This window comes from Cygnus atratus, chromosome 5 (assembly GCF_013377495.2).
Source record: "Cygnus atratus isolate AKBS03 ecotype Queensland, Australia chromosome 5, CAtr_DNAZoo_HiC_assembly, whole genome shotgun sequence".
NCBI classification, from domain to species: domain Eukaryota; kingdom Metazoa; phylum Chordata; class Aves; order Anseriformes; family Anatidae; genus Cygnus; species Cygnus atratus.
In genome coordinates, this window is record NC_066366.1 from 58,113,645 (window position 1) to 58,132,206 (window position 18,562).

Here is an 18,562-nt window from a genome sequence, read left to right on the forward strand (position 1 = left end):
GGCAGCAGATTCAGAGATGCATTGCTAATATTTGCCCTGAAGCTATGGAGTGTGTCCGTTTTCACACACTGAGCTGCATCAGAGGAGAAAAGCAGTAAATTAACCTCACAAGTCTACAGAGCTCTAGCGTCTGTCCTGCTTATCTCTGGGAGAAAGATTTCTCAAAAGAACAGCAGGGCTTGCTTGTGTCTATTGCTGGCTACTCTTTCTGAGCTTTCCAATTCATAAACAAGCTTGAGATCTGATTAGAAAGTCTGTGCCATGAAATGGCCCATGCTTTGCTGCTGTATCTGAGAGCTTTAAATAATCTAGCAAGGCAGTCTAGTGTTTAGTCTCTTGGCTTGTGTCAGCTGTAACAGGCAAAAAGCACATTAAGAGCTCATCTGGTCCCTTCCAGCCACCATTTTGAAGCTAACCATTTTGACATCTCTAGCCTGTGCAACCCCAGTGCAGTCGCTGTGGTTGTACATTGAATAGTTTTGCTTTGGAGCTCCACTGCTTTGCAGAGCTAAACATGATCGCGTGGTGAGATACTGGGCCTAGGAAGGAGACAGTGACTGACGCTTGCCTGAGAGCACACTGTGCTGGTAGTGCTCACTTGGTGTAGAACAGGAAAATGGTGAGCTCAGCTGGGAAAAGTCTGCTGGGCCTGTGATACCTCCTTATGGCCTAGATGCATGGAGAAGAAAATGAATAATCTTTCTAAGAGGAGCTTTCTGATCAGTGATGTTACTGGTATCTCCTATGCCTGCCATAGCAGTGTAAGAGCAGCCCGGGGATTCTGGAGGAGGCTGATTCTTCATGCTAGTCACAGAGGGTCAGCAAAGAGGGCATTATAACAGCAAGTCAATTAGACAGACAACAAATTTGGCCTTAAGGCCGTTCCTGTAGCATAATATTGACGGTAGGATAAGCATTGACCCTGTGGACCTGCGTGGAGAGATGTCAGTGCAGGACAAGTTAGCAGTATGGTCTGAGCTGCTGCCACTGGAACACAGCTGGGGCACAGGTCTTCCTTCCCTTTTCATCTGATATTTGATAGCATTTGTGGAGCTTTGTGAAAGGATCTGGTGAAGGACACAAAGTGTTTTTTCTCTTGTGAACAGTTTTTTATTCCCAGTCCCTCTTATTTCCTATGACTTTTACAAGTTACAGGATGATGGAGCTTTTATGCTACAGGCAGCCAATGTGGCTTTCAGAGGAATGCTGAGAAGCTGCTTTCCTGGCTGTCCTGGGATCTGAAGAGGGGTGCCTTGACATTTAAGAAGGAACATTTTCACACAGGACTCTCTGGCAATTTGGATTTTCTTTAAAAATGTCTGATTTTGAGACAGCACATACAGTGTTCTTCACCAAAGAAGGTGCCCTTCACTCAGGCACAGCAAGCGTGAGTGTTCACGACAGAGAAACAGTAAGGCTTCACATGAAGGGTGATTTCTAAAGCCTGAAGAGTTGTCTTAAGTTGTGCTCACTGATTGGGAAACAGAGCTGACACACAGACAAATAAATAAGTGAGTTTCTTTTTCAAAGAGAAGTGTGACAGTTCTGCAGCATTCATATTGATCAGTATTCAAGTGTCTTCATCTGTTCCAGGGAGAAGAGGGATTCAGATACCACCAGCTTATGCGCTGGCAGAGAGAAGGAACAATGGTTTGATTGGGTTCACTGCCTCACTTCATGCTTTCAGATTGGGGCACAGGCTGCGGCTGTTACCTGGTGTTGGTGATCAAATGAGTTTGATCTGTGCACCACACACAGATGACAATGACAGCACGTATGCATACAGACTTGCTCCTGTAACTAGGAGAGCGCTGAGTGTGAAGGAAATAGTCTATGGAAAATCTGCAAGTGGCAACTTTTGGTATACTATAAACCAGATCGTCCCTTTGTTTAGCTCCACCATCTCTCCACAGACTGACCTTACAGGAAAGCTGAAATGAAATAAAGTATATGGCTTCTGAAAGTGAAACAGTGGGTTCTGGCAAGGTGGACAGGCACTCATCATGGCCACTGATGAGAGGAAAGGAAGAGCAGCGAGATCTGAGGGCCTTCTTTCAGGGTGATAGCCATTAGTGTGGCTGCTGAAGTGAAGCTGCCATGTGGTAATACATATTATCTTGTTATATACATGGGAAAGCTGTAGGGTGGGACAGGGATATGATTTGTGAGGGGTTACAGGTCTGTGTGGTTGCAGACATGAGCTGTATGCACACCCATATTGCCCTCAGCTTGTATCTCAGCTGCTACAACTCCTTCCCCACCTTGTTGCACACTGAGTGAAGTTTTGTGATTACCTCTAAATGTAATAACTAATGCTGGTAGCTCTCATTGCAATGTTTATGATGTCTTATTTAAGTGGGATCATTACAAGTGTAAGAATATGCATATTATTAGCAAAAACTGCTTGCAAATGCAAACATTCATTCACACTTTATTTTAGTGTCTGTGATTTATCATTTTCAGTTGCCCCAGTGCTGCTCAGCAATCAGGAAGACTGGTTGGTGCATAGAGCTGGGCTTTTGTCCTGGCTGTTTCCCACAAGTACCCTTACAGATTATACAAGCTTAGTCTAGGAAGATTTTTGTCATATTATAAAGAGGGCTGCTATGAAGGAACATGGGTAATTTGTCTGCCTGCAATTGGCCATGTAACATCCCTTGAATGCCCCGGTAAGTAGGGGATGGAAGAGTCTGGTGGGCAGTTTGTGTCCAAACTGCACTGCAGGACAGATGTGTCAGAGCCTGGACTAAGCATCGGAATGAGCTCAGACTTACCCTCTAAAAGTCCCAAATCTCGCCATGACATAAACAGATGCCCCTGAACTTGGAATGGTAAACAGGTAGCTAAACTGAAAAATTAATTTGGGTTTAAGACTGAATAGGCCTATTTAGAGTGAGTCAACAGCAGTACACAGGTCCACACAAAACTTTCTAGCCCCTGCTATCTTGTACTAATCACCGTGGACATAGCACACAGGGGAAAGCTACCTTGTGTAACTCTGTCCATTATTGTACTCATGGCAGCAAGATTTCCTGCAAAGAGACACCAAGTTTCTGTTTGTGCAATGGGATGTCAAATATATACAAGCAATTGCTAACTGCTGATATCCTCATTGTGGATCAGTGTTCCCAATGGGCAGAGAGAGTGTTAGACCCATGGGTTCTAGGCATTAGGATGGTGGTCTCTTCTTCCTATCCATTTATTGAATGGCTTGTACTTCTGTCTCGTTTATTTCAGCCCTCTACAGCTTGGGCTCCAGGTAATTGTGTAAAACTGGCAAAATAAATACATCTGAAATTTCTTTATAGTCATTTTCAGATTGGAAGAACAAAAACGCTGGAGGCAAATGGGTCACTCTTGATAACCAAGCTTTGTTGCATCTTTAGAGCCAAAGAAGTTGTGGTGGGGGAAGAAAGAAGAAAATTCTTACAGGGTGGGAGACATTTGGGTTAAGCACTTTCTACAGTGACACTTTCAAATAGAACTAAGAAAAAAAGAAGTATTTTTGCTCAGCTTTTGGGTTGCATTATGCTAGCTCTTGCAAAAAGTGACACTAATGAGGAGGAGATGCTCTTCTGTTGACTCAGTGATGAGTGTATTCTGGGTTAATGGAAGATGTGAGAACAATTTGTTCTAATAACTGACACCTTTGGTTTTGGTTTTTCTTTAATCTAAAATTTAAGGTGTTCAAAGCCTCGTTAGGAGTACTTTTCAGGTTTTCCTGGGAGCAGTTCTCGCAGCTACCTTCTGCTGCTCCTTCATTAATCAGTCAGGATACTCCAGAATGGAAGGAAAACATATGAACATGAACCAGTATCCTATTTCTACAGTGCTCCCTTCAGCTATGCATTTGCTAAAGTCTGAAGGGGAGTGCCTTCACATGTTATGAAATCAGCAAATGTGGGCATACTTCAAGTGTTCATGCCTGCTTGATACTCTCTAAGGAAGACTCAGTGAACTCTGGAGCCCTTAGCACTACTGATGCAGAGATGGCTGTTACACATTCTCATATGAAGAAAGGCTGAAAGAGCTGGGATGTTCAGCCTGAAAAAGAGAAGACTCCAGAGGGACCTTATTGCAGCTTTTTAATACTTCAAGGGAACTTACAAAAAAGTTGGATAGCAACTTTTTGCTCAGGCAGACAATGACAGGACAAGGGGGAATGGTTTTAAACTAAAAGAAGGGAGATTTATATTAGATGTTAGGAGGGAATTCTTCACTCAGAGGGTGGTGAGGCACTAGAACAGGCTGCCCAGAGAAGCTGTGGATGCCCCAGCCCTGGAGGTGTTCACGGCCAGGCTGGATGGGGCCCTGGGCAACCTGATCTAGTGGGTGGTATTCCTGCCCATGGCAGGGGTTTGGAACTGGGTGATCTTTAAGGTCCCTTCCAACCCAAGCCATTCTATGATTCCATGATTCTGGTCAAAAAATAAAAAAAAACTACAAAACCAAAAAAACAGAACTTGTTTTGTAAACCAAGTTTGCCTATCAACTGAGAGTAACTTCCATGCTTTTTCACTCACGTGCAATCTCATCAAATTCTTTAAATTAAGCTAATCAAAATGTTACGAAGACAAAAAGTCAGTTGAGGTTTGCGAGTCCTTAAATAGAGGAAAGCTTTTCTGATTCAGTTTTACAGAGACGAATGAACATTTTATAAGTACATAAAAAGGACTACATAGCTTGTGGAAAAGTTTCTATCAGTTGCTTATTTAAAACTTTACACTTTTTCAGCAGTATGTTTTAGGAATTCCAGAGCATTCTTTTGTTTTCTTTGTAGGCTTTGTTACAACAAGATTGCTATCAGCAAGGAAGGAGACTAAACCCAGCCCAGCCTGATTACTTTTTAATCTGGAATTTACTGAAGACTTTCAACACCCATGTTAAATGGCCAGTGAGAGCTAACATTTATGATGGGAGGAAGAGGTAATTTCCTGAAGATACAGGCATAAAATACCATTCATTACAGTACTGAAGTGAAAAAATTGTGTCCTATATCCAAAAATGAGTAGATCCCAAATACTTCTTTATGGCAGGATTAATAATCCAACAAATAGAAAGTTGTGTGGTACAAGGAGTACCCGTACTGAAATCCATACCATCATTCAAACTGGATCTGCACAAGGTAAGCTAAAAAGTCCCACTTTTTGCTATGTGCTATGGCACCCCAAATAGGGTCCTAATATAGTACTGTTCCTGCTGTGGTGTTGTGATGAAATCTGTGAAATCCCAGCCCACCAAAGTTAGTGGGAATCTTACCATTTGTTCTATGACTATGTCAGTGACATCTGTTATCACAGGTGAGGCAATACCCATGGTACAATGATACAAACGTCACAATGTAGGTGCTTGACCCTGTGATGTAAAAGCAAACAAACAGCAACAGTGGTGGCCAGCCAAAGCAAACAGAGAATTGGAGGAAGATAAATTGTTAAGGACTTTTTTATAACTTTTACAAAGTGTCCTGGATACACAGAGAATTTCTGTTCTTGTTAATTAACAATCACTTTCTGAATTTGGCCCTTACTCTAGATCAGATATAGCAGATACTCCGTCCAGTAGTGGTGAAGGTGAGAGCAAGTTGAAAATCTGCACAAAACAGAAGGGACGTTTTAAGCTGCATGTAATGAATATCACAAATTTTCTCTCAGTGCTTTTTCTACAGAACACCAACACCTGTATTTAAAAAAAAAACCTGAAAGACTGTTTTGGTAAAAAGCAGTGCTGTCATTTCTACTCCTGAGGGAGCAATGGGTATGAACTGAACCTCTTCCCCCACCCTCTCATGACAAACAGCAACACAAGGACACACTGAACCCATTCAGACAGTGGCAGAGCTCCTAGTGAAGCATGTGCTCCCTTGAGCTTCAGGAGTGGAGCTGGCTAGGCCTGACAGCACTTTGCCTGAGGTTTTTGCAGCAGCACAACCCTTTCCATGCCCCCAGTTCTAGTTGGAGGGAGTCAGTTATTTATAGGAAAGCAATGGGATTTCTCCTGGGTCAGTCTCTTCCCTGTAAACCATTGTTTTCTCAAGAATTTTTTGTCATTGCTGTGCCCTACAAATGGTAAAATAGACAGAAGTCCGTTCTGGAAGAGTTTAGATGTGGTTTTGTTGGAGAGTTCTCTGAACCATTCAAAGAAATAGGAAATATATTAGGCGTAATTCAACAGGCCTATGAGCACAGACCCATCACTCCATCCTGTTTTATGAATATTTACCGTTTTCATTAACTTGAACAAGAACTTCAAGGATCCAGCTGTGTATTTGCCATTTGTGCTAGTACCAAAACTATTCCTGGAATCAATCCGGTGAGATCCAAAATGTTAAAAGACAAAGAAGTTTTCCTGTGCCTGGTGTGAGACCAGGAGACTCAGAAGAGATAGTAGAGTGGTTTTCTTGCTATATGATCTGCCTTTGTTTTTTTTCTCAGAAATATATTTGTATATTTCTGTATGTAAAGTATATTTGTAAAACAGGAATAGGAAACGTGCATTTGCACCTGAGTACCTTGGTACTGCATTTTCACTCCAGCATATAGTAAATATGCTCCATTGTAAACTTACGTTAGTGACCATGTGTGGCTCTCGTGCGGCAGAATCTGGAGGGCTGAACACACTGAATACAGCACAAACTGAACACGTTGTGCAGCTGAAGCTGTTACACTCACATTTGACACTAAGGGGAGCTCTTGTAACAGAGAAGATAATGCCATACGTCTTTTGTAGACAGTGAACAGGAAAAGATAAAAAGCAGGCAGTAGTATTAGGCTAGCCTTTTGGCCTTATTTTGCAAAAACTAAGTGTATTTGCCTCATTTGGTTATAGAAAAAAAAACTCTTTTAGTTGGGCAGCTAAAGTTCACACAGCTAATGAAATAATAGAACATGACTTTGTGCTACTGAGCTCCTGCTTGTCTGCTGAAGACAAAAGTTTTCTTTCTGTCCTTATAATCTTTCAGGTTTCAGTCTACAAATTAGTTCAGTCCCTGTGACCTCTTGCTTTATAATGAGTCTAAAAAACAGGGTACATGCTTCATCTGAAGGCAAGAATCTCTGTTATAAAACAATATCATATGTATTGCCCCATTATTATTACCAAAGGAAACAAAATACTAGCATTTTATTCATCCTCTTCTGTTTTATTACAGACAGGATAAAGGAAGAAGAAAGGTTAGGACTAACTTATATATTTTTTGTTTACAGAGTCATCGTCAGGGAGCAGCAAGGGCTGTCTGCTCCCTGAAGGAAGGTGAACCAGGCGCCAAAGGTGACCACAGCATCTGTAGTGCCCATGGATGCCCTCACTGACAGGTGGCCATACCCTGTCTGAACACAGGGAGCAGAGCGAGATGGTGGCAACAGGGTCTGTCCACAGTCCCAGACCAGGCAAGTGATGAACCAGATCCAGGGTCCAAACAGGGAGTCCAGTCAGGAGCCAATGGAGACTGGGCCATAGATTACTAGAGTCCAAAGTCTATCTAGCAGACAGTCAGAGACGGGCGTGGAGACAAAGCTGTAATGTACATCCATGGGGTCATCCAGGAGAACAGCCACCTGTGGCATAGCTCTAAGGTCCTTCCAGGAGGCAGGGCCTGAGACAGGACTGGCAACAGATTTGCATACTACTGCTTGGGCAGAGACTGAAGTCCCAAAGACTCTTCAGTCTTTACCCAAGGATGTGGTCAAGGCCATTAAGGCTTATTGTAATGGTGGCAGCATCCCCTCTCAGCAAGGTGTGTTCTCACACCTCACAGGAACTGGGGCTCAGAGGAGACTTCCTGTGGGGTGAGCTATTCACTGTGGGTTTTCCTAGGGCTCTTTCAGTGGTCACAGATCCAAGACAGGGACAGGAAACTGTGAAGGGGACATGGCAAGTGATGGAGTTTGGCCAAGATTATGACAGGGACATGGCACACGCCGCTTGGAGTTGGGAGGTGGGTGTTTCAGGCTACTCCTGATGAGCCTGGAGGCCACAAAGTACTGGGGAAACACGTTCAGGCTGTCCCTAAGGTATCCTGGAAGCCAGACAGGCTTGTGGAGCATTTACTCAGGGCTAGGTAGGGGATGAGCACTGTGGGGAGATCAGAGCACAGGGCCAAACCTGTCCTGCTGGGGGAGCCAAGGGGGCAGAGTCCTGCAATCACTGTAGAAAAGCAACTAATAGGGCATGTAATGAATAGTCAGCCCTACAGGTGAAAATTAGCGGCCTTCATATTAAGATATATAAAATAAATATTGTTATGTTACAATGTGGATTACAGATCCTTCAGAGTCATGGTGAAGTAGGGAAATACAAACATCATCTGTTGGGACTAGCCACGAGAGTGAAAACTCTGATTATTAATCATGGTTTCTCTGGCTTTTTTTCATGGCATCACAAGGATTTTTAAAATGTTATAACCGGCATTGCAGCCTTTTCCTGGCTGCAGCATGAATCGTGGAAATTGTTTCCTCATTTACAGCTAAAAGATAACTTGCCTTATTATGTACTATTTGCTTTTAACCTGAACAGCACAATTCATGAGAAACAAACTTGTGTGCTTTTTGAAGGAGAAGCACTTAGTTCTTTTACAGAAGGCAGTTTATTTTAATTGTGATACCTTTGCACCTTCCTTCCAGCAACTAGGGAAGTTTGTCTGAGCAAGATATTAACTGTTTTACATCTTGGTAGTACAGATCACTTCTTGCTTGCTCACTTTTTATATGCTTGCATAACAGATTAGCTCGAGCTTGAGAAAAAAAAAAAGAATAAACTTGTTTTGGCTGCATTTCCTGTTCAAATCTGATAAACAGCCTAGATTCTCAGCAAGATTTGAATTTTGGCTGCAAACTTTCACAGTCTCTGTTATCTTCTATAGCATAGCATCTTTTATTTTATAGCCCAGTATGCTCCCCTCCTCTGACTGACCAGGTTGTTTAGGAAAATGCTGCTCAAAATAACTAAAGGTATTACCATCTGGGCCAAAAATTTATATCTGTGAAAGACAAGTCTAGATCCTGCAATCAACAAGATGCTATGTTATCTTGTTTAATTCATACTGTCTTCATCTATGTCTTCATCTACGTCTCTGCCATTCTCCTGTGGTTCTCATACTCCTTACATTTTGTCAGGTGAAACTGTGTGGTCTGACAGTTATTGTGGTAGCAGGTAGGGAGATAATGGTGTCTGCATTAAATCCTGGTTAGTTCTTCTGGAAGAAAAGAATGTCACATTCAAGTAAAATGTCTTGTGTCCTCCCCAAATTAGATTTCATGCATTTCCAGTAATACACCTCTTGTTTCTGACACTAACATCCCATCCCTGGAAGTGCTCAAGGCCAGGTTGGACAGGGGTTTGGCAACCTGGTCTAGTGGAAGGTGTCCCTGCCCATGGCAGGGGGGTTGGAATTAGATGATCATTAAGGTCCCTTCCATCCCAAACCATCCTGTGATTCTATGATTCTGTGATTCTATGATTCTATGATGGCACTAAGCCACAACTGCTAGCTCCTGCAAAATGGATTACACTTACACTTAGTCAAATGTTTCGTTTCCTGTGATGATTTTGGCTTTTCTGCAGTGTAGTCATGCTGTTGATAAGTACATAGTTACATTACGATCACGTGGACAGTTTCAAAGCCCCAATCTCCCGGATGAAATTTTATATCACTGATGTGTCAGAATGTCACTGTTTTACTTCCTGGCTAGCTGGTTGGCTCATCTACTAGATTAGCTTATTCTAAAAGATCCCATAGAGTAGCAGATTTGTTTTTGAAACTGAGAGCTTTTGTAAACTGAGACCAATATTGTTTTTCAGGCCAAAAATAATATGGATCATTTGTAGCTGATTGCCTTTCCCCTTTCAAGTGCTTCCTAAGGAGGGTATCAGAATGGCTAAGGCTGGTACAACTCAACCAAAACTGATACAGAAATAGTAATGAATTCAGGATACTTATAAGTGATGAAAGCTACTCTGTTGTGGTATGACTCAAGTCAACTTTATTCAAAAAAATTGAATTCAGTAATGTGCTAAAATAGAATAAAATTTCAAAATAATTGTTATTAATAATTATTGTTATTAATTGTTATTAATAATTGTTACCTAGCAGATTCCTACCACATCAGTTATAAGACAGCAATGATAATAATTGGTACTGTGTTACCTGGAGACTGTACCAAGCACAGCAAACAAATGCACAGATTGGAACTCGTTAGCTTTCACTCTGATGATTGCACCAAGAGGATAGCAAATAAATGATGGTAGGGAAAACAAAGACCATATTTAAAAAAAAAAAAGAAACAAAAAAAAGGAGGGGGACACACTCATGCCTATACCTAATTATGGTTTCTCAAAGGACTTATTTTAAATGAAACTGTGATTAGTTTTAAGTACCTACTTCTGATACCTGTTTCCATGAGAACAGGAACAGCAGTTAGAAATCACGTCATCAGAGTTCTTGTTCATTGTACGGACACAGAAAACTGCAGATATTGCACATAACAGCATTAGGACCAGTCATCATAGTGTTGTGAGGAGAAGAGGAAGGTTTACTGGTGTTTTAAAATCCCTTAATACACTTATGGGAGAACTCCTTACTACGAGTATTACTATTATTTTTAACAACAACAACGACATTTTTTTTTAAGTAATTTTTTATTTAAAGCTAAAACGAATAATAAAGAATAAATTTTGTTTTGGAAAACTGCACCTCTCAGGCAGCTAATAGCCTGAGGCTTGAAAAAGAGAAACTGGGTGTAACCACATTTATGTATTATTCCGCTCCTGCAAAACTGTCTGATAAGCATTTATTAGCCTTACATTACATCCTTTTTCTAATGGTGTTCTATTGCATATGATTTTAAAATGTGATAACAAAACATCTTTTTATGTGTTACTGAATCGTGTGTTTACTTTGAGCGAGTTGCAAAGAACAGCCTTAGTTTTATATGCCATTTGCCTAAATATTTTCTTGGACCAGAAATGTTTTGCAATAGAAATTCAGGCATGCATATTTCCTAGTTGGCTGGACTATACTGTAAAATCTGGGAAGAGATACCTTTTCATGAAAGATGATGCCATGGTTTTCTCTTTATCAGTATGAATGATAAAGGAATGGAAGGAGTGGAAGTGAGTGGTCTCCCAAGGAACCTCTATGCAAGATGGAGTATTATACTTCAAGGGAAGTTGTTCTTCAGATGTCTTTTATGTAAAATGGAAGTATGGTCATTTGTGCAGTAATTTAAAAAGTCTATTTCTTTCATGGGCAGAGAAGAACATCACCTTAAGGTGCAGGCAGAAACCCACAGACTGCATCTGCAGGTACATGAGAAACAGCTGCATCAAAATCTTAAATCATCAAAACTCACCAGATTTTAAATTTGATTATGAACCACATATTCACCAAAAATATCTAAATATTTGCAGAATTTGCAGAACTGAGCAGTCCTGGACTAAGCATGACAGCTTCTAACTCCTTCCACAAGTTGATTTTTTCTTCTAAGAAATGCAGGATTTTCCTTCCTTCAGAAAGTGGAATAAAAAATGCAATTCATAATTAATAATACCTATGAATTAACACATATTTTAGGACAATGTTCTACTTACAAAAATATCTGATTTCTAATAGTGATCAGTAACAGATATACAGGTAAGAGTATAGGCTCATGTATGGAGTGATTATTCCTTTGTATGCCTACCCTAATTCTGGCAGTCAGTAATCTCAGTTTGATTTTGTGTTTGAAGGAATAAAAAACCCACCCTTTTCCCATGTCTGGATGCAGGGACTTAATAGTGTAATCTGTTTTCTTAAGCCACTTCTTCAATAAGCTGTTGCATGCCATAACCAAAAGTATTTAGTTAATTGTGCTGAGCCTGTCTAATAGCATTTTTTTCCCCAAAAGTTAAAACCCACAGTAAAACAAGGAACTGAGCCTGGAGCCTGCAGGTAACTTGTGTGCATGTTACTTTTGCAGAAAGAGATTGGACAGATCATAATTGATGCAATTTGTTGCAATAACAAAATGTCCCTGACCTTTTGTTGATCACAAAGCAAATGGGCTTTTAGTATGGCAAGTAAAATCAAATTTCGTTTCTTTTCCCCTCCTGCTAGTTCTCAAGGGTCGTGTTACATACTGTATCACTTAATAAAAATTTAATAAAAAATTTGAACTGAGTAGATTAAAACAGAATGTTGTAGTTGAAGACCCTAATGGCCACCAAACAGCTACCTCAATTTTCCTATTTCAGTGTTTTTCATATTTAAAATTAGAACATGTATGTATGTGTGTGAGAGTGAGGGAGCTGTCAGCATGACATTGAAGAACACAACATTTTAATGCAGGGAGATTTTTGCAATATAAAGACATAGGAAATGGTTCACAGCCAATTTCTTATGTTAACTGCCAGGCAGATCCTGCAACAAATGCTAATGGCCCTGTCAATAAATGATACTGCTACTGCAGGAATTAAATACTTTATTCTGCTTATTGGCATCTGGGGGTTCTGGTTAAGCAAAGCACAGCTTTATAAGATATAAAACTAGAGACAAAATCCTCTGTTTCAGTAGAAGAGAGCTTGGGGAGACGCAGAGGTCAGAGGAGAGAGGAGCAAGAAGGACACAGTACTTCATGAAGGAGGTCGTTCCTATTTTGTGCTCCCTTCCCACCTGGGAGATCAACAAAATGATAAGTTTTATCAGATGATCCTGCTTTTCTGCTTTGACTGTAACATGTCTCCTGTGGACTCCTCACACCAACAGATGAGATAGCTGTGGGCAAGCTAAAAAAAGTTTATTTTAAATATAAATTCTTTAGCTTGACGTGGAACTTGGGCAATGATTATGCAGAGAACTAAACAATTGATTAAGCTATGTTTGCAGTGTGGTTTAAAAATGGAAATCTGGACTTTAATAGTGCTGTAATGTTGGAGGGGCACTAAACATCTCAGTTTTGTCTAAAAGTTGTTTCAGACCATTTTACTTTACCCACCATAGAAGTTATTTTAAATGGTACTGAGTTTTGTAGCTGTCAAGTGTATTTGGGGTGTAATTTTGCTACTGTTTGTTTATTTTTTTCCTAGTTACCATCACACAAAGCATAGCAATATCCAACAGTAAAAAAGTTTTTCATTTCTGAGCCGCCTTTTCCCAGACTGCAGATATAGTGCCAAGTAGACCATAAGATAGTGGAGCTCAACATCCTAAGAGGAGGGAACAAGGCAAATAGCAAGGTCATAGCCCTGGACTTTGGGAGAGCAAGTCCTAGATTTTGGCTTGTTCAGGGGATCTGCTTGGGAGACTCCCATAAGATATGTTCCTGATGAGGAGAATGGCTCGGGAGAGCTGGCTGATTTTCAAAGATCACCATAAATGATCCATCCACATGTACAGAAAATTAAGCAAAGGTGGCAGGAGGAAAGCATAGATCAATAAGTGAGTAAAAACCAAAAATAGAAGGGAGCATAAAGAGGAAGAAGCAGGGTCAGGTGATCTGGGAGGAATATAGAGATATGTTTATTATATACACTGTCAAGTGTACAGAAATGGGCCTAGGAAAACTATCTTTTTTCTATCTTTTTTTTTTTCCGTAGGTATGGCTTCTCTAAAGCCAGTTGGTTAACCAAAAAGGAACCTTTGCAAGGAATGAAGTCGGAGTTACAAATCTACAAAAACAAACAAACAAACAAAAAAGATAATCATTCTTGGCAGTCTCTCACATGCAGTCCTTGAAAGCTCATGTCAAGTAACTGAAAGAAGTTGCTGCCCCTGTAACCAATGTAGAGTCACAGTCAAATATCAGGATTCGTACATTCAGTAGTGAAAGAGTCTAAGAACTGAAAAAGTGTCTGAAGTAGAATTACATGTCCTTTTCACAACTGTCAGTTTTACAGCATTATGATTGTTAACAATTTGACTATAGCATTAACACATGTGATGCTTTAAATGAAGTGTGATAACCTGTCTGGATCCAGCACACCCATGAGATATCTCTGCCAGGAGTTAGGAGAGAGTTCAGGCATCATTCAGCATATGTTATGGGACTGAACAGAGTGGCCAAGGGATGTGCAATGTGATGGGATTTGGAATATCATTATTCCTGGAGTTACAAGATGTGGCTCATCCAGGCTTTTCCTGTGCTTACTACCTTGAATGCTGTGAATAGTAATTATAAAAGATGAAATTTATATTCTTTCATGATTGATGGTGTCACAGTACCATTAAGCAGATGTTAGTGTGGTTTCAGAGTAAATAATTGTGGGTTGGAAAGTCTCTCAGTAGGAGTCTGTGAATCTTCCTAGGGACTTTATTCTGTGTTGGAGGTTACACCGTGAGGTACAACTGGGGGCACAGGGACTCTCCCGTTCTCCTTGTGCTACAGAATTCTCTACCTGATCACAACCTTTCTTGCTCTCTTCGCCACTTCTGGAGTGGTGGGTCAACACAAAAATAGTGCTGGCATCCTCTGGACAGAAAGACAGATGAAAAGATGGTATGACTGGGTGGGGTGGTACTGAACAGTCAGACTAAGCCACGGAAGGCAGCACAGGTAATATACAAGGATACTCTTTCAAATACCATCGGAGTATGACTGCCTCATTATTTTTGGTATTGATTGCTATTATGTTCATTTAAGAAATTATGAAGCTGACAAAATATCTGCGGGTTGCCTCTCACTAGCAGTAATGACTGTGGAAGCAGTATGCAAGCAATGTAATTGCTTCCTCTGAGGAGATGCAATTTTAACAAGAATATTAAAATCTTGACACTACACTGAAGCCATGTCTTAACAAACATTTTGAAATATTTTAATGAAAAAATAACTGTTATAGACTGTCATATGCAGTCCTGTGTCCAATATATAAGACTATTTCAGTGTTACAAATATATATATATATAAGACTATTCATTGTCTTCATCAAAATCTATGAAAATCACATATAGCTGCAGCTTGTTAGAAACAGTAGTAACTACTGCTGGAAAAGTTTTCCTAACTTAAACTGGCTTGTCTACCCGAGAAGTCAAGAAATATCAAAGAGAAACCTGCAGTTGTAACTTTCTTGACGTTTGCTTATCCCTTGATTCCACTTCCAGCTGTTTTTGTTCTGAAGAGTGCTTGTTAATATTTTATTATGCATGTGTCTATGGAGAGAGGGAAAGAAGAGTATAAACAGCCTAGAGAAGAAGCTGAGAGGCCAGAGACAGGTTATCCTCTTATATGACATTAATAGCAAGAGGATCTGCTGGGATTTCTACTAACAAAGGTAAGGGTATTCAACTCTGTCTTTATTTGCAGAGATTGTGAGGGAAATCATCACAGTGGCTTCCATGATAAGGTTTTCATGGCTCCACTCCTCTGTGCTGCCAAGGGAAAGAATCTTTTGTCCCATCTTTCTAGAGGGGACACTTGGTTTTGCTGTTTTCTCTGGTCAAGTCCATCATCACTGATTTAATAGGAGATGGTGAAGGAGCTTGTCTGCCCTTCTCAGCAACTCCAGCATGTGTGGAGCATATTTCTGGGTCAGTGGATGCAGCTGGCTTTCAGCTGAGATAATTCTCCTTTAGGGTGGTGAAGACTAAGCACACTACCCTACTGTGTGGTTTTAAAGTCTAGTGGCTTAGCTAATAATGAGGTGAGTGGTGATATGCAACTGTGAGTTATATTCAGGTAGCATCACAGGTGAATTTAAAATCTTGTGTTCCAGCTTTGTATTGAAACAGAATAAACATATCCACAGCCAGTAAAAGCTGAATGGAAATGTAAAAAGATGCACATAATAATCTCTCCAGTATTATTATTAAATCCCACCTGAGACCAGTACTTACCCAAAGTGCAAGAATGGGCTTAGCTAAGAGCTAATACATCAGATTTTTTTTTTTTTTTTGGTATGTGCAGCAGATCACCAGACATGCTGTGTCTGGGACCAAAGCCTCAGTGGATGTGATTAGAGTCTACAGTTCAAAACAGAACTGTAGTTCAGTTTAGTCTGTAGTACAGTTCAGTCTACAGAGAAACCAGTAATATCACTATAAATTCGAAGCGACTTCTCTCTCTCCATTGCTGACTGAGGTGAACTCTAGCTAAAATAGTGATAGAGTAGCGCTGGCAGAGCATCTGTAGTTTGTTTTGTTGTTGTTGTTGTTGTTGTGTTTGTGCTGAAAGAAAAGTTTCTAGGGAGACAAGGCGTTCTCTTTGAAGCGTTATATACTTGGGTTCCTCACTGTAACCAACATGTCCCTGTGCAGCAATTTCCAGCTGGTGAAGAAACATCCTCACCAGCTGTTCCTGGTCAGTGTAAGCAATGGCATCTCAGAAGCAAAATGATTCCTTTGTTGACTTGCCATTCACTTGGTATATCCACAAATACATAAAAGGTTTGTGTAAATAATGAAAGGTGTTTGCTGTTGAATAAGACTAGTATTCCCATATTGCATTATATACGGTTCAATATTACTTTCATTCCTCGACTTGAGCCATAAGTAGGACAGAAAACTGTGGCACTTTCGCTAGGCACCTGCCCTTTTTAACTACATAATTCACAGTGCTTTGGAAGAACATTGACTGGGGAAGACCAGCACTGCACTCTGGAAAAACATTGACTGCTCAGGAAATTACATTTAAAATTAGTAGGCAAGCTAAAGTGACTTTACCTTGAGAAATACATTAAAGGGAACAAGCAGCAGCAGCTGGCTTCATCAACCAACCAGTGATACCAAGAAAAGGTAGGGAATTCTCATTTACTTATTCTGACAATTATCAGTTGGCTAGTGAAGAGCTATGTTATTTAGCAAAAAAGGAAAACAAGATGTCCTTTTTACATTGTTGTGAGAAAAAAATACATTAATTTATGGTACCACAAACTGCTACTGTGCTAAGGCACAGTACTTGCTGTTCTTAAGTTCAACAGCAGGTCACTTTCTCTTGTTGTTGGGCTTTAGTGCCCAGGTATTTCCTTGTTACTAAGTTATGGGAATATTGGATAATGCAGGAGGGTCTTGAAAGTAATTCCGCAGTAAAGAACATAAAGTACAGGTGCTATCCTTGCCTCAGGCATGAGAAGAACATTCGGGTTTTGTCCTGTAAAACAACAAGTCAAAAGGTAATGAAATATAAAAGGGTTTTTATCCATTTTGGTGGTATACAACTTGTAAGGAAAGGGAACAGTGAGCACCTTCCTGTGAAAAGAGCACTATGGGAATACGGGTGTATTTAGGTATCATAAAAAGACTTAACAAAAAAGGCAACAAAGTCATGGTCTTTCTCTTAGAAAACATCAATATATACACTATTTAATAGGCAGGAATAATCCTTGCAGTTTTTCTGAGTGAAGTTGGTGCTAGTCAGTTTTGACCATCTTCACAGCCTGAGACATAATGCCTTGATGTTATTTTGTGGCTTTGAGAGATGTGAGGCTGTACTGACCACACAGAATACTGAAAGGAACAATATTATTTTCCTAGAGACATCCAAAATATTTGCCAAGGTCTAATCCCACAAACTTCCACATAAAGAGGGGGAATAAAAGCACTAAGTTAAAACTCTGTTTGCCTCCAAGGACAAGACTAAAACTACCCAGAGCCTGCCTTGGTTGGCTGCACTCCTGAGAAACAGCTGCATGACTGAGTGATACAAAACCAGCTAAAAAATGATATAATAAATCTGTGCAATGAAGATTCTGGAAATGTGCAAGCATGGATCTGTCTAATTTAAATAGCCATTTCCTTTAGGATTTATCATAAATCTTCAAATGTAGAATGTTTTATCTTCCATCCTAGCACTGGGTACATTGCATTTCATTGAATTCTGCAGTATAAATTATATCCCATAGAAGAACTTGAAGTGCTTCAGCTACATCAGTTGTCAAAATATGGCATACAGAGCCATGTGTCCCAAAAAAAACTTTTGTTTCTGTTATGTGCTTCACATCAGCATCCTGAAAATCTGCAAGCATTTGGAAAGATTTGGACTGCCTTTTAGACCTGTGCTTTTGAGAAACATTAAAGGGGAAGGTTGCACAGAATATGTGAAGTTTACCTCAGTGAAGCTTTCTTCCTTTTCAGTCTTTCCTAACACCTGCTACAGCACTTCTCTTACTTGCTTTTTCTCCACATGCAGGATAAAGATTGAACATAATGACTTTGCATAGATGTGGCAGACATCCCTGCTGCTTTCCAGCCTTTCTGATAAATCTGAAAGCAATATGTCCAGCATAATTTATGATTATGTTGAAAAACGCTTAGTCTCCAAATGTCTGCTCTATTCATATTTTGAATAAGTCAGACTGACAATGGCTAAATTTGTCTATAGTGAAAATTCACAAATTCTGAAGAGAATGTGACATGGATGAATTTTCCATGAAAAACTTTTGTAAAATTGTTACAATAAAACAGTGTTATTTGGACTTGTACTTCCACTATCCGTATTGTAGAAACAGCACTAACAAAACCAAAAACAAAACCAAAAACAAGTCAATGCAATTTATAGCAAAGTGATGATACAAAATTTCCACAAATATTTACATCTCCTAGCAAATGTTTTTGCCTAAGTTGACTGTATTATAGGAAGATGTCTCATTTTAAAATGTTTTC